This window comes from Cynocephalus volans, chromosome X (genome assembly GCF_027409185.1).
Source record: "Cynocephalus volans isolate mCynVol1 chromosome X, mCynVol1.pri, whole genome shotgun sequence".
NCBI classification, from domain to species: Eukaryota; Metazoa; Chordata; class Mammalia; order Dermoptera; family Cynocephalidae; genus Cynocephalus; species Cynocephalus volans.
In genome coordinates this window covers 106075611-106102214 of record NC_084478.1, presented here as the reverse complement: position 1 = coordinate 106102214, position 26604 = coordinate 106075611, and the positions used below count along the sequence as shown (strand labels likewise).

General features: G+C 36.4%; 1 pseudogene; it reads left to right on the top strand.

Moving 5' to 3' along the window:
• LOC134368155 (F-box/WD repeat-containing protein 2-like) overlaps positions 1 to 26604 on the top strand; it is a 121451-nt pseudogene that overhangs the window by 84195 nt on the left and 10652 nt on the right.

Below are 26604 nucleotides of genomic sequence, written 5' to 3'. Positions count from 1 at the left end.
TTATGTGGGCTTGTAAATTACTCTCTTTTGTTGCTGTACCACTGGCCATATAAGGACATCATTGTTATCCTCCTGGGCCCCCTCTGGACTACATATTGATTTTAATAATTTGATCAGCTTCAGCTTTTTGGCTTGAATTAATTGGCCTCTGGTTCCTATAATTTGTCTCTATAGGGTCTATTTTGTATCATTAGACACAAGACTGGAAATTCAGGTATTGGTTGCACTTTGAGCAATCCAAACAATTCAGCATTTCCTGTCCTTCTCCATGAGAGATTTCACAATGACCTGTTACTGCTAAATAGCACCACTTGACCTAGTTTATCCTAAACCCATATCATAAAACAAGGAAAAAGATGTTGGTTAGGACAATTATTTTCTTAGTTAGATTTAGAAGTGTGATTTATGCTAAAACATCCTGTAAATTTAAAGCATCCTCTTTTCTCCCATCTTCATTTTTTGTCTTCTCTCTTTTTACTTGCCCATTCTTCACAACTACTGGCAATTTGATGACAAATTTTGTGTATTTCACAAGCTGTCTTTTTGCTGTCTGCTTTTTACTTCCTTTTACTACTGTGTTCAGCATCACCGAAGAAGATGGAAAGCAAATGTTTTGCACTCATTATTTTTCTTTTGTCATTATCAAAAATACATTGTGTGAAAAATAGCTTTTTTCCCTCAATATCCTAATATGCTGACTGACTCTAGAGGTACTGATCTCCTTTAAGTTTAGACTCCTACCCCAAATCACCATCTCATAATGCTATTGTCTGTGTATTTGAGAGTCACACATATGAGTCTAAGGATAAGGTTTCGCAAAATAATAGTTAGTATGTGTTTTTCACATTTGACAAACAATGGTATTTATGCTTATTAAAGCTTTGCTTTCAACTTTTAATTGGTCTTTACAATAATAATTAATATTTTTCTGCTGCATACTCTGCAAGCACTAGCTTTAGAGAAGCGCAGAAATTTGGCAATTAGCATTGAGACTGCTAATGAAAATGTGAAATTACTGAAGTTACAAATAGATGTAATGGTAATCACTGACTTTCTATAGTCTAATTCATATTTGTTGGCTGCCTACAAGTAAAAAAATTTGCTAGAACAAACTGGTGAAAATTGAAATGCTAAAATTTGGGGGATGAAAAAAGAAAAGTACTCTGTTGGTCAGTTGATATATTATATTGTCCATTATTAAGAGCAGTTATTTTCAACCGTTGTCTATAACACTTCAACATGAATTTTTCATTTCTAATTATCTCAGTAGTTACCAACAAAATTTTTTTCAAAACAATGGTATGGTTAATATGGTTAATTTACTTTGTTTTAAACTGTATATTGTTTATACCATTTAGAATGGAATACAAGTTCAACAAAATCAAATTACTGGCAGGATGTTGCTACTACAATCTTGGTGTGCACAAATTTCTGTTTTGAAACCTTACATAGTTCTCTCAGTGGTGGTCCAAATCCAAATCAGATCATATCATAGGAGAGTGATTTTGTATTCTCTTTGCTAGATTCAAACTACCCACATTGATTTGTCAGCCAACAAGTGAACAAAAGTGAAAAACTATGTTTATCAAATGAACAAGATTAGCAGGGTGATGTGATGGGTGAATATTATTTCAAAACCACATGTATAAATCTTTAAGACCACATGACCAGAAATTGCTTACCCACATTATCATTTCTTATTTTAATACACCTATAAAAATCTTTAGCAGCTCCCCACTTCACTATTTTCCTTAACCTCTCTAGGAGGAATTTTGCATAAAGAAAAATAGGAAAGCCATAATTTCAGGGAATGAGAAAGGAAACATTTTCTTCTGTTCAGAGCAAGATTGTAAGTCTTTTGCACTTGGCTCAAATCAGGAAGAAAATACACACATACACACTCGAAGCAAGCTTATTACAGCAAGGTTAGCTTTTCTGCAAAGTCGAAATTCTACCTGAATCGTAGGAACTTCAAACAGTTTACAGGCAGTCTTCAGAGATCTGAATAAAGTTGCAAGGCTATTAAAAAATGCTATGGGCTTTAGACTTTGACAGGGTTCAAAAGCTGATACATTTATTTGAAAGTATAATTTTCAAAAGAGAAAAAGGAATGGCTATAAGAAAGTAAACAGTTTTATTTCTCTTGACTGCTTTTACTGAAAAGTGTGGGTTATCGATGTAGTTTGGATAAGTTTGTTTCCACTCAAGTTTATGTTGAAATTTGATCCCCAATGTGGCAGTGTTAGGAGGTGTTTGGGGTCCTGGTGGCAGATCTGTCATGAATAGAGTAATGCCCTCCCTAGGAGTAGGGGGTGTGTAAGCTCTCACAGGAATGGATTAGTTCCTTTGAGAGTTGGTTGTGAAAAGGAACCTGGAACTTTCCCTCTCCCTCTCTCTGTCTTGCTTCCTCACCATGATCTTGCACCCACTGGCTGCCCTGCCACCTTTTGCCATGAGTAGAAGCAGCCGAGGCCAGCACCAGACACAGCTGCCCCAGAATCATGAGCCAAATAAACTTCTTTTCTTTATAAATTACCCAGTCCCAGATATTGTTACAGCAACACAGAAACAGATCAATACAACTACGTTTAAGAAGACTGAATACGTGTGATATGGCAAAAACATTGTTTAAATGGTGTGTAATTAGATGGCTACAGAAAAATAAAGGGCAATTAGAACAGTGTGTACCCCAACCATTATCTTCATTCTTTCTTTCATTCTTTTTTATTTTTTAATTTATCAGTATACAATGTAGATGATTTTCATGTCCGTTTACCAATTCTGCCTTGTCCCCCATCCTCACCCCTCCTGCCCAACAACATCATATCTGTTCACTTACCTTAACAAGTTCAAGGAATTACTGTGATTGTTGTGTCTTCCCCCACCCCCATGTATTTGTTTGTATATTTGTTTATTTATTTTTATTAGCTCCCACAAATAAGTGAGAGCATGTGGTATTTCTCTTTCTATGCCTTACTTATTTCATTTAATATAATTTTCTCTAAGTCCATCCATGCTGCTGTGAATGGCAGTATTTCATTCTTTTTTACAGCAGAGTAGTATTCCATTGTGTAGATATACCACATTTTCCTTATCCACTCATCTGATGATGGGCATTTAAGCTGGTTCCAACTCTTGGCTATTGTAAAGAGTGCTGCGATGAACATGGGAGTTCAGGTATCGCTTTGCTTCGACATGATGTTTTCCATTCCTTTGGGTATATACCTAGCAGTGGGATAGCTGGGTCATATGGTAGACCTACTTCTAATTGTCTGAGGAAACTCCATACCATTTTCCCTAAAGGCTGCACCATTTTGCAGTCCCACCAACAGTGAAGGAGGGTTCCCTTTTCTCCACATCCTTGCTAGCATTTATTATTCTCAGTCTTTGGGATATTAGCCATCCTGACTGGAGTGAGATGATATTTCAAAGGGGTTTTGATTTGCATTTCCTGAACTCTAAGTGATGTTGAGCATTTTATCAGGTGTCTGTTAGCCATTTGTATGCTTTCCTTTGAGAAATGCTTATTAAACTCCTTTGCCAAGTTTTTAATTGGGTTACTTGTTTTTTGTTTTTGGGGTTTTTTTTTGCTGTTAAGCTGTTTGAGTTTCTTGTATATTCTGGATATTAATCCTTTGTCAGATGTATATTTTGCAAATATTTTCTACCATTCTGTTGGTTGTCTTTTTGCTCTGTTAATGGTCTCTTTTGCTGTGCAGAAGCTTTTTAGTTTGATATAATCCCATTTGTTTATTTTTCCTTTGGTTGCCTGTGCTTTGGGGGTTGTATTCATAAAGTCTATGCCCAATCCTACTTCCTGAAGTGTTTCCCCTATGTTTTCTTTTATGTGTTTTATTGTTTCAGGATGTATATTTAATTCTTTAATCCATTTTGAGTTGATTTTGGTATATGGCAAGAGGTACAGGTCTAGTTTCAATCTTCTACATATGGATGTCCGATTTTCCCAGCACCATTTACTGAAGAGGCAGTCTCTTCCCCAGTGTGTGTTCTTGGTGCCTTTGTCAAAGATCATATGGCTGTACGTGTGTGGATTGATTTAGGGTTCTCTATACTGTTCCATTGGTCCGTGTGTCTGTTTTTATGCCAATACCATGCTGTTTTGATAAATATAATTTTGTAATATAGTGTAAAGTCAGGTAGTGTTATGCCTCCAGCTTTATTTTTTTTCTCAGAATTGCTTTGGCTATTCATGGTCTTCTGTTATTCCATATGAATGTTTGTTTTTTCCACTTCTGAGAAGAATGGCATTGGAATTTTGATTGGGATTGCACTGAATCTGTAGATCACTTTGGGTTGTATGAACATTTTCACAGTGTTAATTATTCCAATCCAAGAGCATGGGATATCTTTCCATCTTCTTGTGTCTGCTTTAATTTCTCTCAACAGTGATTTGCAGTTTTCACTGTAGAGATTTTTCACATCCTTGGTTAACTTTATTCTTAAGTATTTTATTTTTTTGGTAGCTATTGTAAATGGGTAAATCAAGAGATTTCTTTTTCTGCTAGTTCATTGTTGGAGTATAAAAATGCTACTGCTTTTGCATGTTGATTTTGTATCCTGCAACTTTGCTGAAATCATTTATTAACTCTAAGAGTTTTTTTGTAGAGTCTTTAGGCTGTTCTATATATGGAATCATATCATCTGTAAACAGGGACAATTTGACTTCATCTCTTCCAATGTGGGTGCTCTTTATTTCTTTCTCTCCCCTGATTGCTCTGGCTAGTACTTCCAATGCTATGTTGAATAGGAGTGGCAAGAGTGGGCATCCTTGTCTCATTCCTGTTCCTAAGTAAAAAGCTTTCAACTTTTCCCCATTCGGGATGATACTAGCAGTAGGTTTGCCATATATGGCTTTAATTAGGTTGAGATACTTTCCTTCTATACCTTATTTGCTGAGAGTCTTCATCATGAACAAATGTCGAATTTTGTCAAATGCTTTTCCAGCATCTATAGAGATGATCAAATGGTTTTTGTCTTTGATTTCTTGATGTGGCGTATCACATTTATTGACTTGTGTATGTTGAACCAACCTTGCATCCCGGGGATGAATCCCACTTGATCATGACCTATAATTTTATGTATGTGTTGCTGTATTCTATTAGATAATATTTTATCAAGAATTTTTGCATCTATATTCATCAAAAATATGGACCTGTAGTTTTCATTTTTTGTTGTATTTTTGTCTGGTTTTGTATTAGGATGATGTTTGCCTCATCAAATGAGTTTACTAGAATGGCCTCTGTTTCATTTTTTTGGAATAGTTTGTAGAGAATTGGTATTAATTCTTCTTTAAAGGTCTGGTAAAATTCTGCAGTGAGGCCAACTGGTCCTGGGCTTATTTTCCTTGGGAGACTGCTGATTACAGCTTTAATCTCTTTGATTGTTTTTGGTCTGTTCAGATTTTCTATGTCTTCTTGGTTCAGTGTTGGTAGTTCGCATGTGACCATAAATTTATCCATTTCCTCCATATTTTCAAATTTGTTGGCGTATAGTTGTTTATAGCAATCTCTGATGATTCTTTGTATTTCCAAAGTATTGGCTGTAATATGTCCTTATTCATTCCTAAATTTTGCTATTTATGTCTTCTCTCTCCATTTTTTAGTTAACCTAGCTGATAGCTTGTCGATTATATTTATCTTCTCAAAAAAACAACTTTTTGTTTCTTTGACCTTTGTATCATTTTGGGGGGGGGGCTTCTACTTCATTTAGTTCTGCTCTAATCTTAATTATTTCTTTCTATCTACCAACTTTGGGTTTGGATTGTTCTTGTTTTTCTAGTTCTTTAAGGTGAAAAGTTAGGGTGTTTACTTGCCATGTTTCCATTATTCTAAAGTAAGCGTTTACTGTAGTAAACTTCCCCCTTAGTACTGCTTTTGCAGTATCCCACAGATTTTGGTATGATGTGTCATTATTTTCATTCGTTTCAATAAATTTTTGGTTTCCTGTTTAATTTTTTCTTGGACCTATATGTCATTAAGTAGAATGTTGTTTTATTTGCATGTATTTGTATAGTTTCCGGAGTTTCATTTATTATTGATTTCTAGTTTTAATCCATTGTGGTCTGAAAAAATACATGGAATAATTCCAATTTTTTTGAATTTGTTGAGACTTGATTTGTGACTTAACATGTGGTCTATCCTGGAGAATGTTCCATGTGCTGATGAGAAGAATGAATACTCTGAGGTTGTTGTGTAAAATGTTCGGTAGGTATCTGCCAATTCCAGTTGGTCTAAAGTATTATTTAGATCTTGTGTATCTGTTGATTTTTTTGCCTAGATGATCTGTCCAATGTTGAGAGTGGGGTGTTCAGGTCCCCTACTATTATGGTATTCGTGTCTATCTTTCTTTAGGTCTAATAGTATTTGCTTTATATATCTTGCTTCTCCTATATTGGGTGCATATATATTTGTGATTGTTAGGTTTTCTTGCTTGATAGATCCTTTTATTATTATATAGTGGCCTTCTTAGTCTTTTTTATGATTTTTGGTTTAAAGTCTATTTTATCTGATAAACTAGATAAACTTATTTTCTCTTCATTGTTTGCATTTTTCTTTTACTGGTGAATTTTGTTCTTTTCTGAGGATGCAAGGTAGTGATGGTTGTTTTTAAGGTGCCAAACACAGTACTCCCTTGAGAATTTCTTGTAAGGCTGGTCATGTGGTAGCAAACTCCTGCCATTTTTGTTTGCCTGGTAAATACACTACTTGTCCTGCATTTTGAGAGGATAGACTTACCGGGTAAAGTATTCTTGGCTGGCAATTTTTGTCTTTGGTATTTTGAATATATCATCCCATTCTCTTCTTGTTTTTAGGGTTTCTGATGAAAAGTCTGATGTTTGTCTGATAGGGGCTCCCTTATAGGTGACTTGATGCTTCTCTCTTGAAGTTTTCAAGATTCTCTCTTTGTCTTTGAGCTTTGCCAATTTGATTATAACATGTCCTGCAGAGGACCTTTTTAAGTTGAATATGTTTGGGGATCTTTGAGCCTCCTGAATCTGAAGATCTGTATCTCTCCCTGTACCTGGGAAGATTTCTACTGTTATTTCATTGAATTTGTTTTCAATGCCTTTTTCTTTTTCCTCCCATTCTGGGAGACCCATGATTTGAGTATTTGAGCACTTAAGTTGTCTGTTATCTCTCTTAGATTTTCTTCAGTTTTTTAAATTCATTTTTCTTTTTTTGGTCCACCTGTGTTATTTCAAACAGGCCATCTTCAAGGTCAGAAATTCTTTCTTCTGCTTGTTCTAGCCTGCTATTTAAGCTCTCTGTTGTGTTTTTTATTTCATTGAATGAATTCTTCAGCTCCACAAGCTCTGCTACATCCTTTTTCAGGGCATTGATTTCTTTGTACATTTCCTCTTTCGGGTCCTGTGTAATTTTCCTCATTTCAGTGTGTTGTCTAACTGAGTTTTCTTGTATCTCATTTAGTTTCCTTAGAATTCTTGCTCAAAATTCCTTGTCTGTCTTTTCAAGGACTTCCTGTTCTATAGGATATTGTACTTGAGAGTTATTATATTCCTCTGGTCATGTTATATTTTCTTATTTTTTCATATTTCTAGTATCTCTGCATTGGTGTTTAGTCATGTGATAGAGAAGTTACTTTTTCTGGTACTTTGGGGAGGGGTTAGAAGAGAGGGAGCTCCTCTTGCAGGTATGTTATATAATGATGGTTGAATGGGGTATTTTAGAATTGGATCCTGGTAGATACCATCATGTAGTCACCTTGAAGGTATTTTGGCCAAATTTGATGTTGGAGTTGTGTGAGAGTGCCTCTGTGACCTATTCCCTTGGATACTTATTATTTCTTTGCTGAAGTTGGTGACATTATACCAGCTTGTTAGGACACAGGAAAGCTCTCAAATTTGGGGTGATAGCACCTTGGTGTCTTGTCACTCTTAGATTATAGTGAGTGTTCTTGGGCAGGACTGTAGGCACCATGACTAGCTCCCCCTTACTCTATTGGGTGCATTGAAGTATACTAGTACTCCTCGATTTGAATGGGTGACCCTGGATGGGTTTTCTCTTTTTTCCTTCCTCCTTCCCTGGGCTCCACTGGTGACACTCCTTCTGCCTGTGCTGATATGTATTCACCAGAAAACCTGTGAGGCAGCAGTGGCTGCTGTTTTGGCAGAGGCTGTCATGGTCCACTTGTTCCACACTGCTGTCTGCAGCAGTGGCAGGGGATGTTGCTGATGCTCGGCTACCTGTGGCTCCCTCGGGGCTTCAGCAGTGGTGTGTCAGGCTTCTTGAGGGGTCTGGTCCACCACACCACTTCCTTTGCAACCTTCTTCAGCCTACCACTACTGCGCTGCCCCACACTTTGGGCCACCCTGGGGCTGAGGAGCCTCTGGTGTACCCGCTGGCTTGCCATCAGTCTTTAACAAGTATCTTCTATTAATGTACTTGAACATCAGTTGCAAAGGGATTGCCAAGCAATTTCTTTCCATGTGAGCTGCCTCTGCCTACGTAGAGCTGTCTCTACGTAGGCATTAAGGTCTGATAAAAGCTTGGAGAAAAGTCATTGAGTTATTCTGCTTTTGTTCTTTATCTGAAAGGTCAGAATACAGAAAGTTTTGATGAAGCTGTGGTCCTAAAATAAAGAGTTCCCATAAATTTCTACTTCTTCCCAAGTTGTGCAGTAAGGTGCAATTTTGTATGTCATTATATTCTATGATTGCTATTTTTTCCTTAGGATGAAGGACATGACTTTATGCCTCTGTGTGCCCCTAACAAATGACATGGTCCTACATGACCCAATCTATGAAGGTAGTTGCATTTTAAAGAATGATAAATTCTAGAAGACCAAGGCTGGCTCAGAAGATTTACACAGCACTGCACACAGAAAGCTTAACAGAAATGCAAAATATGCATATTTCTTTATCCTCAAAGTTCCTTGGCATGACCATTGCTAAAAATCTTCCCTACCCTCTCCCATCTTCTAAGATCTTTCATTGTCATAATGCTCTCTCTGTTCATTTCTTCCTTCCTTGCCCTGTGGCACACTGTTTAGCCTCTGAGCAGAAGTTCTCTCAAGTAGATTGCTTCCCATCCTCAGGCCACTCAAGAATGGCTAGTGATCCACAAGCTCCATTCTTTCTTTTTTTCCCAATTTGGAGGAAGTCTCCAAACTCCAGAGCCCCTTGATAATTGTGGTTCTTCTCTTACTCTTACTCTCTAGTAAGAAATTATCACAAAACATCTTTCACTACATTTGAAATACCCAGTAGTACTTAGCACATATCTAATGTCATCTTGGGTGTTTAAAACTGTTTATTGGTAGAAGAAATATGCAGATTTTACTGGTTGCTTATTCAGGAAATAGTTCTCATAGCTCCTCGTTTTTCTTATACCATATTAGAAAAAAAAAAAAAAGTACCAAGGTACTTTCTTCTCTATGAGAAATGCTAAAACAGACACACATCCTAAGGTGCCTAAATATAATCTGTGAGATCAACACTGCAGGGATGTTAAGACACTATGCAGGCCTACAAAAATATTGTTCGTGTCATCCACATTAACCTGTGCAGCAATCTCTGAGAATTAGGCCCCTCTTTCTGATATCCATGAACTAAGAGAACATTCACAAATGAATGCTTGATTTTCTTGTACCACACACACATGCATGCGCGTGCGCGCACGCGCGCACACACACACACACCCACACACACACACACACACACACATTCACCCCACTCCTATGAAAAAGTAAATTGAACATTAAGACAAAGAAAGTACTATTTGGCCAATTCTTGATCTTTCACACTGAGAGAGAACCAGCAGCATAAAGAAACCAAAAATCATTCTTATAAAAATTAAAGCAATAGCAATATGATATTTTTGTTGTGTTGTACATGTATCTTTAATCACATTTGACATTGTTTAATAATACAAGGGTTTGTACTACTTGAACACACTACAGCTAGAGTGATGAAAGGCAGATAAGAAACAGTTTCGGTGTGAGCTTAGAAAAAAATCATAAAACCATGCTGAGTGGTCCCACTTCAAATCTATGCTGTCTGACCTCAGCTTTCCTCCTCTGCTAGTGAGCAGCTCTTTTATTCCTTTTGACTGACTTCTTGTTGTGTTTCTTACAGTGACTTTTTCTAGGTAGGCCTTCTCTATATTCCCAAGCCCACAGTTCCTGTTCTGTCTTCAAAAACACCCCTAAGAGATAGCTCACTTTCTACTTTCCTTAGAAGACAGACGGGCATAGACTCCTGTGTCTTTTCTCCCCTCCACATCTAAATATCTATAACTGCACTTCCCTAACTATTATATAACCTCAAGATAGATGTCCCTTTCTCCCTTTTTTTTTTTTTTGCTCTTGATGCCATCTCATCCCATTTCCTCTAACACCTGTCCCATTATTATACCAGGTGTCATCAGCTTAAGGTTTGAAATTAGCTCACAGATTCATTTCGTTTGGTCTGCATAGAGTTTTGTTTTGTTTTTGTAATGTTTTTAGATGGGACACACACTCTTAGTTTTGTTTCAGTCCCCACTCCTTCTTACTGTCCTACATTCGCTGGCCTCAGCCAGCTAACTACATGCAGACCCTGGAGACTTCTGAGCTCCTGACCCCTGTTTTACCGCATCAGGCCTTTATGCTGGCTCCTTTGCTTCTGTTTACATTCTCAGATTCTTCATATTCTAGAAATACAAGCTATCTCTTCCCTGGATTTGCCATCTCCTGGAGCTACACTCTGATTCCAATACTTCTTTGTACCACTCTGTATTCTCACTTTTCGGTATTCTATTCTACCTTTTCATTTACCTTCATTCTGTGCAAAGAAAACTTGCACATGCACACACATATCAAGAATTAAACTCTAGGGGCTGGCTGGTTAGCTCAGTTGGTTAGAACACAGCCTTGTAATACCAAGGTCGAGGATTCAGATCACCATACCAGCCAGCTGCCAAAAAAAAAAAAAAAAAAAAGAATTAAATTAAATTCTAAAGGTAACAATAATAAATATTCATGAATTATAGATCTGACTCTTCTACTTACCAACTTTGAACAAATAATTTAACTCCTGAGACTGTTTCTCTGTTATGAGAATATTAATATCTTCTCTACCTACTATACAGGGTTGTTTTAACAAAATAAAGGAATAATAATAGGTTCTATTATTTAATATCTGCTATGTGCCAGGCTCTGTGCTGAGCGATTTACATATATTATCTAATTTACTTCTTACAATAACCTATGAAGAATATGCCATTATTATCACCATTTTACGAGAATAAAACTAACTTACTGAGTTCAAATAGCTGGCCCAAGCTTACACAATAAGAAAGGGGTAGAGCCACAAAAAATAATATAACTCACATGAAAATATGTGAGTGTTTCTTTTAAGCCCTGAGTTTGAGTGCATGTTGATTTTTGAAAGTATATTAGTCCAGTGTAGAGACAAATTAACACAGCTACTTTGTCTCCTAACATCATTTAATTCCCTTACAGTATATTACCCAGTATTCTAAAACTATGTACAATTTCTTATCTAGTTGTATGCTTATCATCTTACTCATTCACACTGGACTCATTATTCCTAAGAGCAGACAGATGAAAGAGGATGTCTGTTTTATCCCTGAATACAGCCTCTTGCAGGTCTGATGGATGAATTACCAACTGAGAGCAATGCTCTTGCAATTTAGCCACAGAGGTATAAACTTCAATTTCTCCTTGTTTCTCTTTCACTAAATTCTAAGAATTACAACTGATAAGAAAATTGCAGTTATCTGACAATTCTGAATCACCTTAATTATGAATACCAGCCAGGATAGGGCACTTACCAATGAAACTGCTGTGCCCATATAAAGATGCATTAACTGAAAAGGTCAACCTTTTCTGCTATCTTCTAATTTTTAAAATATCTACACTGACTATTACAGAGAGAAGCACAAAAGACTTCCAACTGGAAATGAAATAAGTCACCAAAATATGTAAGTCCTTCAGGGATTCTCACTGCTAAATGATCAAAATTGGTAGGGCAGGTCTAAAGTCTAAGCAAAGTGGCTTATTATCAAGAATGCTGGGAAGATCTTCCACTCCTCTCCCTAAATCTACTTCCATATTGTGGCCTGAGCTAGAAATCCCTAAAAACCAGGATCGAGATTTTTATTCTACGTTGAAAGCCAAGACTGAAAATGTAAAATCTCCTAGGAGAGGCAGCACAGAATGTACCTTATTCACACTGAAGCAAAAATGACTGATATCAGTTCTTTCCCTGAATGCAGATGTTTTAAAGGAATGGATAGTTTCAGAGACTGCTTTTATCTCAGGCTTCTTATTTTTCAGTCTTGCCAAAAAATGATGGACGTCTTCACTTGCATCCCCAGATTAGCCAAATTTAGTGGTTGGCTATTTTAACAGGAAGTTTCTGAAAGCTCTAAACATGAAGCAAAAGGTTGGTTCCACATCAAGATCCTTCTTGCTGTCATTACCTCTTATATACTCCTCTCATTCTTTGCTTTAATTCTGATCTTTTGTTCTGAAGGGTGTTTGTCTGGGTTTCTGACTCTGTAATCACTGCCCAAGTTCTTTCCATAGATTCTAAAATTATTATTATTTAAAATCTATAAATTTAGTTTTTACCCCAGACCTTCTCTTCTTGAATTAATCTCCTCCCTGGACTTATTTCAGACTCCTTATTCCAAACAGACCATGAGCCTGATTAGGACATCTCCACTGCTGCGCCAATCCCCTAGTCTGTTTCTCCATTTTTGCCTCAGGTATTCAGTGAAAACTTGACCCTTCCACTCTAAGAACTACTAATAGGCCCACCATAGACCAGAGAGGTGGGTACAAGTCTGAGTATTTCTTGCTTTACTTAAAAAAGAGATTAATGGTGATGATGAGAAGAGAAGCAGTAGTGGGTAGCAGGTTAAGCATATGAGGCCTGGAATCAACTCTGCTTGCAAATTCTAACTTCTTCCTTTTCTAGGTTTATGACATTGGGCAAGTTCCTTAGCTGCTTGGTCTTAGCGGCTTCTTGTATAAAATGATGATAACAATATAATCTAGACCTCATAAAGCTATTGTGAACATTAAATATTATTTTTTAAATTATAGTTATAATTAATTATATAAATACAATTATGATTATAATTATAGGTGAAACATATAAAAAGCATGTGAAAGTGCTCAATAAATATAAGCTGTTAATATGAAGGTACCAGGCTGTGGCATGTGGCTCTTTGATTCTGCCTGAGAAGAAAAATAAATCACAATTCCAAGTGACAGTCAAGAAGCGCTGAGGTTGCATCCGGCTCGTTCAGCACACCAATAAGTGTAAATTACAACTGAGGGTACTACCTACTGAGGTCAATGCTTCACTGGTTGATTCAAGCAGTCATTTACATCTCTTTGGGTTTTACAGTTTGTAGAGAGGTGTTTCCCTAATTGTTAGAGATTGTTTTATTTCCTTTTCATTCCTACTTTTCTTTCACTTTAATGGCATTTCACAAAGCTATAGCTTTGCTCTGAAGGCACAGTAATGTGTATCTGCTATTCTACCATTTGCCCAAAGCAAATGATATTTGATTTTGTTTTTATTTTTAAGAATGCTTGGAGGTAAGGTCACATATCCTTAATAATATTTGGCATGCAAGAAAATTCAATAACATGTATATTTTGTTTTCAGGGAACAGAAAAGTCAGGTTTCAAAGTCTTCCATGAACCCACATAGTTTGGCTATTGAATTAAAGCTCTAAATTGTGATAATAGCAGGGGGTCGGTGGAGAAGAATATTCTTCTCTTGCTATCTGACTTTAGAAAAACAAACACAAATCAGCAGGCCTTCTGAACCCATGATACACCCTTTCATCTGGGCAACCTGACACACATGTACCTCTACAAACAGCTTGTCCTCCTGGGGAGTCTGAGTGCAGACTCAGCTAATGAAGAATATGAAGGCATTCTCACCAAAGTGCAATACATGGGGAAGAACAGTTCATGTAACCTTGATACTGTATTCACTAAAGAAAAAAACAAAACAAAGCAAATGACAACAAAAACTCAGGAGAGAGCAAGCTCAGTCTGCTGAAGGACAAGTCATTCACCGATTCAGAGTATTTAATCATTTTCGTATGCCCAGATACAGCCTCTAAGAATCAAGAAATCACATGTTGAATGAATACTATATTGGAAGTTATTAACTTATTTTTTTCATTCAAAACATTTTAACACATACTTGTACATATTTGTGGGGTACAGTGTGTTATTTCAATACATGCACAATGATTCACCTAGGGTAGATAGCATTGTTTTGTACCCATTAGTTCACCACTTTTCCTCCTCCCCTCCACTCCACCCCCAACCTCTGGTACCCATTATTCTATTCTCTACTTCTATGAGAACCACTTTTTTATTTTTTTAGATTATGAATATGAATAGTATCATGTGAGTGATATCATGTGGTATTTATCTTTTTGTGTATGACTCGCTTCATTTAACATGACGGCTTCCAGTTCCATCCATGTTGCTGCAAATGATAGGATATCATTTCTTTTTTTTTTTTTTACAGCTGAATAGTATTCCATTGTGTATATATACCACAGTTTTTATCCATTCATCTGTCGATGGGCATTTAGGTTGGTTCCATATGGGTAATATAGTTAGGGATGGATATTAAGGGTGTGAGATAAATGGTGGAAGAAACAAAGTTGGATCAGACCAATTTTTTTGATATGGGACCTCTAAGCATAGATTCTGGATGCATTGCTATAGCTCAAAGAGATAGAAAGAACTCTGACAGTTTGTTCAGTTGGTAGTCTGGAACATCAACCAAAAGGTGGCCTACACTAAAGGAAATTGAAGTGTCAGAACTGCAATGCTAAACTGTAGAGGAAGGTATAGAGAAAGGTATGTGAAGACTTAGGGAGCCTGGAAAGTCAGAGTGAATCTATTATGTATCATGCACCCTGGGAGTGTCCAGAACATACACCTTTCACCACAACTGTGAAAAATAAATTGGTGAGGGGAGCCCCAGCACCTTCGAAGAGATTCATAGTCACTCTCCTATATATGTCAGAAATTACACTGGGAAGTTCTGCCCCAAACAGGGGTCCTTAAATGCCACGGGGATAATTTTATCCTGGGGTGGCAGGGACCAAAGGTGGCACTTAATTACCCCAAACAATGTGGGCATGGTTACCCTAATGGATGGCAGAATTAAAACAGTAATCAAATTATCCATCTTGTTGAGAGCTATGACACTAGCTGGTTGATCATGGTGTTCCTAGAAGTGAAATAAATGGGAAGTCTACTAAATTATCACATGATCTGTATAAGCATGAAAGACCTAGGTCAGGTGAACAAAAGCCTAACCTGAATCATAAAAACATAGAGCATTCCCCCTCAATCAATTCCCAGACATGAGCTAGTTCACCATCTAGAAGCCCTTGAATGAAGGGGAGGCCTGGTCCTCTTGAAGAAGGACCAGATACAGTACCAAAAATCTGTACTGTTTCTCTTTCCCCTAGCCTGTCCCAAAGGAACCTAAGGCCTTTGAGAACCTGACTGTGCATTGTGGAAAAGGAAATAATTATACTTTTCAGGGATTACTGGACAATGGCTCTAAACTGACACTAATTCTAAAACAACACTGGTGGTCCACCAGGCAGAGCAGGGACTTATGCAGGACAGGTGATCAACAGAGTTTTAGTTTAGGTCTGTCTCACAGTGGGTCCAATGGGTTCTCAGACCCATTTCCTCAGTTCCAAAATGCATAATTATAATAGACATACTTAGCAGCTAACAGAATCTCAATGTTGGTTCCCTGACCTGTGGTGTGAGGACTAGCAAGGTAAGAAAGGCTAAGTGGAAGCTTCTAGAAATGCCTCTCCCTAGCAACATAGTATACCAAAAGCAATACCACATTCCTGTAGGGACTGCAGAGTTTAGTGCCACCATTAAACTTAAAGGACACACAAAAAATGATTACATTGTATAATATTGAATATACTAATTATCCTGATTTGAGCATCACATACTGCACACAGGTATTGATATGCAACTCTGTGCCTCAGATATGTACAATCAATTATGTTTCAATTAAAAAAAAAACTTAAAAGATACAGGGGTGGTGATTGTCACCATATCCCCATTCAATGAGGCTTTTTGGCCTGTACGTAAAACATATGAATCTTGGAGAATAACTGTGGATTGTTATGAAGTTAACCAAGCAGTGATTCCACATTTTTTTGCTGTTCCAGTTGTGATTCCATTGTTTGAGCAAATTAACATATCCTGTGGGACCTACTAAGCTGGTATTGATCTGGCAAATGCTTTTCTCTTGCTATCTGTTAGTAAAGAACACCAGAAGTATTTTTCTTTCAGCTGTGAAGGTCAGCAATACACCTTTGCTTTCCTGCCTCTGGAATATATCAACTCGCCAGTCCTATGTCATAATTTAGTCTGCAGAGACCTTGACACCTTTCCTTTCCACAAGACATTACACTAGTCCATTACGTTGATGATGTTATGCTTATTGGAACTAATAAGCAAGAAGTAGCAACTATTCTAGATTATTGTCTGATATTACTATAATCATTTTGCTCTCTTATCTTTGCAGTTTGCATAAAATATATTTTTCATATTTTTAAAGTATTTGTACCTTCAAATCTAAAATATGTCTCCTCTAGATAATATATAGTTAGATCTTTTATTTTAACCCAGTCTGATAATATCCGCCTTTCGAATGAATAAATTATTGTTAAGTAAATGAGCCAAAGATTGCCTCTGTGTATCGGCCCCTAGGTTCTTTATTTCTTCACTGTAGGCTGAGACACTAGCTTAAAAGCCTACCTGCACCAAACAAAATTACACACAACATCTGCTGATAATAGATAAGATGAGCCCCAGGCCATAAAGACCCCAAAGAGGCTGCTGCCCTTCAGAGCTCACTGACATCGGGATGCCCCGTTATGCTGCTGAGTCACCTCACTTAAACACTAAGTCCTTCTCTGCTCCCTCTCCGTCCCGGGGAGTTCTTTTGAGTTCTCCTTTTCTTAGTAGCCATCCCCATGCTATAACCTCTGGACAGACTTTGGCTATAAGGGTCTTCCTCCACATACAAACATGTCAAAGCATTGCTCAGTAAAGCTTGCATGTGCTTCTGCAACCTCATAGTCAAATCTTTTTCCATGATCAGTCACCAAGTCCCTCAAACCCTCTAAAATTATTTAATCCAGTCATATTTATGTTATTATTGATATGATTAGATTTATAACTATTATTTTTCGCTATATATCTCAAGTCTTTTTAATTCTTCTGTTCCTTTTTTAATGCCTTCTTTGGTATTAAGTGTATGTATTTTAGTGTAATATTTAATTTTAAGATTATTTCTTTTCTAGAATTTTTTATTACTTTGACATTTATTTGTACATACCTGTGGGGTACAGTGTGTTGTTTCAATATATGCATATACTGCACAATGATTCTCTTAGGGTAGATAGCATAGTTTTGTACTCATTAGTTCACCACTTTTCCTATTCCCCTCCACCCCACTACCAACCCCTGGCAACCATTATTCTACTCTCTAAGAAGTTATTAACTTTTAACAAAGCAACCAGCACAGACAGAAAACACGGGGACACACAATTAGGGATGGGGTGCCTCAAATTGACCTGGAAGGTGAGACTTCTGTAAAGTATAACTTTAGCAGTTAGTCACCTGTCCTTAAAGCAGCTATAAGTATTAAGCAAAGGACACATAGAGAGAGAAGTAGGGTAGAGAACACAGACTTTGTAATGTTCTTACCAGTAACACACACTGCAGGAAGAAACCATGTCAGCAGTATTATCTTTTAACATGAAGGACAATGAGATACCTAACAGCTGTCTCACATTTTTAAAGCCATTACAATCTCAATGAAACATACTTGGGAAGAATTTGGAAAATAAACGTTCCCCAAACCCTACTATAATGAGGCAAATGCCATTAGAAACAAATTGGTTGCTTGGGGCTTGCTTCTACCTCTTGAAGATAGTAAAAGGTCCTGGAATCACAAACATTGATATCAATGAACTTTTGATCTCAAAACATTATGTGGAATCTCAGCAGCTACTTTCAAATTTTATTCCCCTTGATGTAACTAAACAGAAGGAATATAATTTTTAGATTATCAAAATGCCTTAGTACATGTTGTAGACTTAGTAGATGCAAAATTTCTATTTCAAAAATGAAGGTGTTTTTATACCAGAGGCCTTAAAAGGAAAGGAAGGCTGAAATTCATATGGATTTTTAAACTCAGATAAAAAACACAAAACATAAAATCTACCTTTTTAAAACTTTATTTTTATTTTTTATTAAAACACAATTGATTATACATACCTGTGAGGTACAGAGTTGAATATCAACACCTGTGTATAATATGTGATGATCAAATCAGGATAATTGCTATATTCATCATTACAAAATGTAATCACTCTTTGTATCTATTAACAATTTCTCCTCTCTAACCCCCTACCCCTTCCCCACCTCTAGTAACCACAGTTGTGTTCTCTCATTCTGGAAGTTTAATGTATTATTGTGATTGTTGTTTGTTTGTTTCTTTCTTTCTATTTATTTATTTATTTATTTATTATTTTTTAGCTCCCACTTATGAGTAAGGACATGCAGTATTTCTCTTTCTGTGCCTGGCTTATTTCACTTAACATAATTTTCTCCAGGCTCATGTATATTGCTGAGAATGGCAGAATTTCATTCTTTTTTATGGCTGAATAGCTTTCCATTGTGTATATATACCATATTTTCCTTATCCAATCATCCAGTGATGGACATTTAGGTTGGTTCCATATCTTGGCTATTATAAATAGAGCTGCATTGAACATGGGAGTGCAGGTATCCCTTCGACATGATGATTTCCATTCCTTTGCATTCCAGCCAATTTGTTTCTAATGGTATTTGCCTCATTATAGTAGGGTTTGGGGAATGTTTATTTTCCAAATTCTTCCCAAGTATGTTTCATTGAGATTGTAATGGCTTTAAAAATGTGAGACAGCTGTTAGGTATCTCATTGTCCTGGGTATATACCCAGTAGTGGGATTGCTGGATTGTATTGCAGTTCTATCTGTAGTTGTTTGGGGAACCTCCATACTGTTCTCCACAATAGCTGTACTAATTTACAGTACCACCAACTGTATAGAAGCGTTCCCCTTCCTCCACATCCTTGCCAGCATTTGTTATTCTGTCTTTTTGACAGTGAGCAGTCTGAATGGCGTGAGATGATATCTCAATGTAGTTTTGATTTGCATTTTCCTCATGATTACTGATGATGAGAATTTTTTTTGGTGTACGTGTTAGCCATTTGTGTGTCTTTTCTGAGAAATGTGCATTCGGCTCCTTTGCCTGTTTTTTAATAGGATTATGTGTGGTTTTTTTACTGTTGTCTGAATTCCTTGTGTATTCTGGATATTAATCACTTGTCAGATATATAGTTTGCAAATATTTTCTCCCATTCTGTAGATTGTCTTTTCACTCTGTTGTTTCCTTTGATGTGCTGAAGCTTTTTAGTTTGACATAATCTCATTGCTTTAATTTTGTTGTTGTCATTACTTGTGCTTTTGGGATCTTAGTCGTAAAGCCATTGCCCAGTCCTACTTCCTGAGGTGTTCCTCCTATGTTTTCTTCTAGGAGTTTTACAGTTTCAGGTCTTATATTGAAGTCTTTAATACATTTTGAGTTTATTTTGGTATATGGTAAGAGGTACAGGTTTAGTTTCATTCTTCTACACATAGATATCTAGTTTTCCAAGCACCATATATTGAAGAGGCTGTTCTTTCCCCAGTGTATATATTTTGTGCCTTTTTCAGTTGGTTCTAAGTATGTGGATAGTTTTCTGGGTTCTTTATTCTGTTACATTGGTCTATGTGTCTGTTTTTATTCCAGTAATGTGCTGTTTTGGTTACTATAGCTTTGTGGTATAATTTGAAGTCAGGCATTATAATGCCTATGGCTTTATTTTTGTTGCTCAGCATTGCTTTGGCTATTTAAGATCTTTTCTTGTTCCATGGGAATGTTAAGATTGCTTTTTCTATTTCTATGGAAGATGTATTGGTTTTTTGATGGAAACTGCGTTGAATCTGTAGATCACTTTAGGTAGTGTAGAAAATTTCACATTAATTCTCCCAATCAAAGAGCACAGAATGTCATTCCATCTTTTTGTGTCCTCTTTAATTTCTCTCAGCAGTGACTCGTAGTTCTCCTTGTAGAGATCTTTCACCTCCTTGGGTAAATTGATCCCTAGGTATTTTATTTTTTTGGTTGTTAGTGTAAATGGGCTTGCTTTTTGATTTCTTTTTCTGCTAGTTCATTATTGTAGTATAAAAGTGCTACTGACTTTTGTACATTGATTTTGTATCCTGCAGCTTTACTGAATTCATTTATCATCTCTACGTATTTATTGGTAGAGTTTTTAGGTTTTTCTATATAAAGGATCATGTCATCTGCAAACAGGGACAATATGACTTCGTCTTTTCCAATTTGGATGCACTTTATTTCTTTCTCTTGACTGATTGCTGTGGTTAGTACTTCCAGTAGTATGTCAAATAGAACTGGTGAGACTGGGCATCCTCGTCTTGTTCCTGTTCTTAATCTTATTCTTGTTTATGTTATTATTCAGGATGATATTGGTAGTGGATTTATGATATGTGGCTTTGATTGTGTTGAGATACTTTCCTTCTATACCTTATTTGCTGAGTCTTTAAAATGAAGGGATGTTGAATTTTGTCAAAGCTTTATCTGTATCTATTGAGATAATCTTATGGTTTTTGTCCTTGATTTTGCTGATGTGGTGTATCACATTTATTGATTTGCTTATACTGAATCATCCTTGCATCCCTGGGATGAATCTCACTTGATCCTGGTATATAATTTTTTTGATGTTTTGCTGTATTCTGATTGCTAATATTTTGTTGAGGATTTTTGTGTCTATGTTCATCAAGGATATTGGCCTGTAGTTTTCTTTCTTTCTTTTTTTTTTTTTTTTGTACCTTTGTCTGATTTTTGTATCAGGGTGATGCTGGCCTCAGAGAATGATTTTAGAAGTAAGTCTTCTGTTTCAATTTTTTGGAATAGTTTGAAAAGGATTGGTATCAATTGTTCTTTAAAGGTTTGGTAGAATTCAGCAGTGAAGCCATCTGGTCCTGGGCTTTACTTTGTTGGGACACTGCTGATCACTGCTTCAATCTTGTTGCTTAATATTGGTGTGTTCTTGTTTTCTAATTTCTTCTTGGTTCAGTCTTAGTAGTTTGTATGTGTCCAGAAATTTATCCATTTCTTCTAGGTTTTTCAATTTGTTAGCATGTAGTTGTTCATAATCATATCTAATGATTCTTTGTATTTCTATGGTATTGGTTATAATGTCTCCTTTTTTTATTTCCAGTTTTTGTTATTTGGGTCTTCTCTTTTCTTTTTTTAGTTAGCCTAACTAATGGTTTGTCTATTTTATCTTCTCAAAAAAACAACTTTTTTGTTGCTCTTTTGAATTGTTTTTGTGTCTCTATTTCATTTAGTTCTGAACCGATCTTAATTATTTCTTTCCATCCACTAAATTTGAGATTGGATTGTTCTTTTTTTTCTAGTTCTTTGAGGTGTAACATTAGGTTGCTGTTTATTTGAAGTCTCTCTGCTCTTCTAATGGAAGCACTTATTGCAATAAACTTCCCTCTTAGTACTGCTTTTGCAGTATCCCATAGGTTTGGGGGTGATGTATCTTTATTTTCATTAGTTTTGAGAAATTTTTGATTTCATATTCAATTTCTTCTTGCGCCCATAGCTAGTTCAGGAATATGTTGTTTAATTTTCATGTATTTGCATAGTTTCCATAATTTCATGTGTTAATGATTTCTAGTTTTAATCTTTTGTGTTCTGAAAAGATACTTGAAATGATTTCAGTTTTTTAATATTTGTTGAGATTTGATTTGTGACCTAAAATGTGGTCTGTCTTGGATAATGTTCCCTATGCTGATGAGAAGAATGTATATTCAGTGGTTGTTGTATGAAATGTTCTGTAGATGTCTGCCACGTCGAATTGGTCTAAAATGTAATTTATATCCTGTGTTCCTCTATTGATTTGTTGCCTAAATGATCTGTCCAATGCAGAGAGAAGGGTGTTGAGGTCCCCCACTATTATCATATTGGTGCATATCTCTCTCTTTAGGTCTAATTGTATTTACTTTATATATCTAGGTGCTCCAATGTTGGGTGTGTATATTTTTATGATTGTTATATTCTCTTCCTGGGTAGATCTCTTTATCATTATATAATGACCTTTCTTGTCTCTTTATAGTTTTTAGTTTAAAGTCTATTTTATCTGATAGTACTCTTGCTCATTTTTTGTTTTTATTTGTATAGTATGTCTTTTTCCATAACTTCACTATTAGTCTGTATGAGTCTACAGGTGAGGTGAGTTTCTTGTAGGCAGCATATAGTTGGGTCTAGTTTTTTAATCCATTCAGCCAGTCTATGTCTTTTGAGTGGCGAATTCAACCATTTACAAAAACAGCAAGAGAAAAGCATCAAGTCACCTATTAAGGAGTCTCCAGCAAAGTAATAATAGCAGACTTCTCAGCAGAAACTTTATAGGCCGGGAGAGAATGGGATGATGTATTCAAAGTACTAAAAGAAAAAAACTGCCAAACATGAATACTATACCCACAAGGCTATCCTTCAGAAATGAAGGAAAAATAGTGTATTTCCTAGACAACGAAAACTACAGGAGTTCACCATCACATGACCAGCCCTACAAGAAATCCTCAAGAGAGTCCTGCATCTGGAATCCAAAAAAATGATAATCGCCTTCATGAATACACAAGAAAGAATAAAACCCACTGGTAGGACAGATAGGCAAAAGAGAAAGAAACAAAATTTGGCAACTCAAAAAAACCAACAAGCTTTGAAGACAAACAATAAAAGTAAATGAAAGGAACAAAAGACATTTAAAACAACCATACAAAAATCAGTAACATATCTGGAGTAGGACAAGACCTTTCAAGATCTATCTTTTTAACAAATTTTTAAGGGCAGAGTATTGTTAATTATAAGCACAGTCTTGTTCAGCAGACCTTAGAACTTTTTCATCTTCTGTAGTTGAAAGTCTATATCCATTGAGCACTAACTCCCCATTCCCCCTCCCCTCGGTCCCTGGCAGCCACCAATTGAGTTTGTTTCTATGAGTTTAACTACTTTAGGTGCCTCATACAAGTGGAATTAAGCACTATTTGCCCTTCTGTGACTGCCTTATTTCACTTAGCATAATATCCTCAAGGTTTATCCATGTTATAGCATATGACAGGATTTCCTTCTTTTAATATGGATTTTTTTTTTTTTTTTTTTTTTTACTCTCGTGAAACACAATACATTTGAAGTATTTAGATTCTGCATAAAAATTTACTTCTGGACTAAGAATTTCCCATTTAATGCCTGTAAGAATTAAACATGTTTTTCTCCAAATTGTTAAATTTTATCACTTTCTATTCAAAGTTGAAATAGCAGTCACCTTAACTAAAGAGGTTAAGACAAATTAATATGTTTTTAAACTCTTACATAATAGAGAGACCAAGTGAATGTGTACTTCCCTTGTGGGTATTTAATGAATGCAATAAGCTGGCAATTAGGAAAACAGATTTTATAAAATTGGTCTGCTTTTCATTTGATAATGAAAATTCATGCAACTATTTAGATTTTTGGAAAAGATTACAAAGATGCCAGGAAAATATATGAGGTAGATTTTAAAAATACATTGAAGAAGAAAGATACAGGAAAAGTAGAATAAATAGGTAATACGGTGAGAAAAGTATGCATTGGCTGACATTACCAGATGGTGCCAATTTCTCTGTTCATACTTTTTCTTTACCTCCAACACCAAACTCTTCATGAGACCAGAAATTCTGAAAGAAGGGAGAAACTCTGTGACCATTGTACTGTAATATTATGATTCACGTTATAATATGTTTTGCATTTGTAACATAACTATTATCCAGATAATTACTACAATTTGGACTTAACCACAGTCCAGTTAATTAAACATTTATTAACAATCTTCAATGTACAAACACAGTTTCAGGCACTGTGGAGAGGATAAAAATGGTTGAGGAGACAGCTTCTACTGTTATTAGGTTATGGTCTAGATACACAACATATTCCGTGGCTTGGGAATAATTAGTAAGTGCACTAACAGATACAAAATTATACTGAAATGCCTGACTTTCAGCAGAAGATATGTTCCTGAAAATGTATGCATAAATTAAATTTTCTCAAATTAAATTGCTTTTAGAGAAAAAACAGAAGCTTAATTGATGCAATACTGCTTTGGGAAGTTTGATAAAGCAAAGAGTTACTCCCTAATTTGTTACTTATATTAATCCATATTTTCACAAATTGGCCTTGTTTCAAATGAGGTAGAAGTATACATTAAAAATGGAGCACCTAAGTGGTCAATAGACATAAAGACACTAGTCAAAGCAGAGTAGGATTCCTCCAAGAAGGTTTTAAAAATATAGGGTTTTTTGTTCGTTTGTTTGTTTGTTTGGGTCATTAACAAGGTTGTGATGGTAGAATAGTTTTTAAAAGATTTCTGCTGGAGAATAGCATTACAGTCAGATGAGGCAACAGTAGACCCTAGACAGAGCTTGGCCTACAGAGACGCGTGGGCCTTCTTGTTGGGGCAGGGCGAGAGAGAGAAAAGTAAACCCCTAGTGGGAGTGTGGCTGATCCTCCTGGTTTATATGAGGCCAGGAAGAAGCTGGAATAGTAGGTGAGTCTTCCCTGACTCTGAGGCCAGGAATGTGCAAGGAAACCAGGATGTGTAAGACTGACAGCCTATCTGCTTTAAAACCATTAGCCCTAAGGGATAGACACCATGTCACCTTTCAACACTTGTGGGACTCTTATCATGTAGAGAACTCCAACAAATGTGCCTTGGCCCTAATGAGCTCACAATGGATGACAAAGGAAAACAACCAAACCAAAAGGACCAAGCAATCAGGGAGAGGAATATCATTCAGAACAAGTAGAGCACACACCCAATAAAAGAAAGCCATTGGGTAATTTGCCAACTAAACAGAGTAGATACATTTAAGTAAAGAATAATGTTTATTGACACCCAAATTGGGAAACTAGAAAATCAAAACAACAAATACCTAAAACGCAAAGCAGAAATATGAAGTGAAAGAAATCATGGGGGTTTGAAAAGGTAAGAGCTTAGAAGATAGATCCAGGAAATTTAATATGCAAATAATAAGAGTTCCAGAAGGATATAAATTACAGGTGGAAGAGAGACAACAATTATGCAAATAGTAGAGGAAAATTTCCCTAAGCTGAAAAAATAGCTAAGCTCACAGACTGAAAGGGATCACCAAATTCTAGTCAGAATTGGTGAGAAAAGACATACCTGTAAAATTACTGAACTTTGGGGTTTTTTTTGTTTGTTTGTTTTGTTTTTGCGATGGGCCACACCGCGCTCAGCCAGTGAACGCACCGGCCATCCCTATAATTCGAACCCGCGGCAGGAGCGCTGCTGCGCTCCCAGCGCCGCACTCTCCCAGTGCGCCACAGGGTCAGCCCAAATTACTGAACTTTGAAGAAAAGAAAAATCTAACAAGTTTTCATTCATTCAGCAAATATTTATTAAACATGTACTGTCAGTCACTGTTCTAAGCATTGGAGAACAGTTCCCCCAACACGGAGCTTACATACTCAAATCCATTGACCCCTCTTTCCTTGTCACACACTCAAAGAAAAGCCCCAATTCTGGATAAATGCAACTCCATTAACTTCCTGCTTGTACCCATACAGTTGAATGTGGCTATAGATAAAGAAAAGATCATGGCGACAGGTTTCACTTAAATTCATGACAACTAGTATCTTTTATCTTTTCTTTTCTTTTTTTTTTGGCTGCCTGGTCTGGGGATTTGAACCCTTAATCTCAGTGTTAAAATCACCATGCTCTAACCTACTGAGCTCTATGACAACTTACCTCAAGCAGGTCCCTACTGCTTCCCAATAATTTGATTACATTTTCCTAATCAGTTTAGTTTACATCTGTCCCAGATTACTGTTTTGCACTTTCAGTTTTCTCAAGCTTCCAGTCCCCTCCCTTTCTTCATTCTCAGCTGATCACCTACTTCCTAATAAATTATGAAAATTGAAGCAATCAGAGGATCATTTTCACAGGCTGCCACTATTGTTGTGTGAAGTTACCATAATGCAATGGTGTCTACCAAGCCTACTACCAAACTCTCCAAGAGATCACAGAACAGAAAAGCTCATAGAGAAAAATTAAGATTTTTTTTTATCACATGATCTATTAAATCAATTTAAAACACACATCAAGAAGCAACGGGGAAAGAAATCTGGCATGTCAATACACAGAATAAGATGCAAGTGGCTGGACAGACCACACTGCCTGAATCTTGCATTACACAATTTTCATATGTTCTATCTCTCTGTTGCATCAACTTTTCCCACTGATTGTGTGGTTGTAAGGACCAGAGATGAGTTTTGAGAAAGGGGATGGAGGAGGCACAAACAGAAGGCATCTGTGGCTTGCTTTATAGAAAGAAGTAATGTGCTGGGCCAATA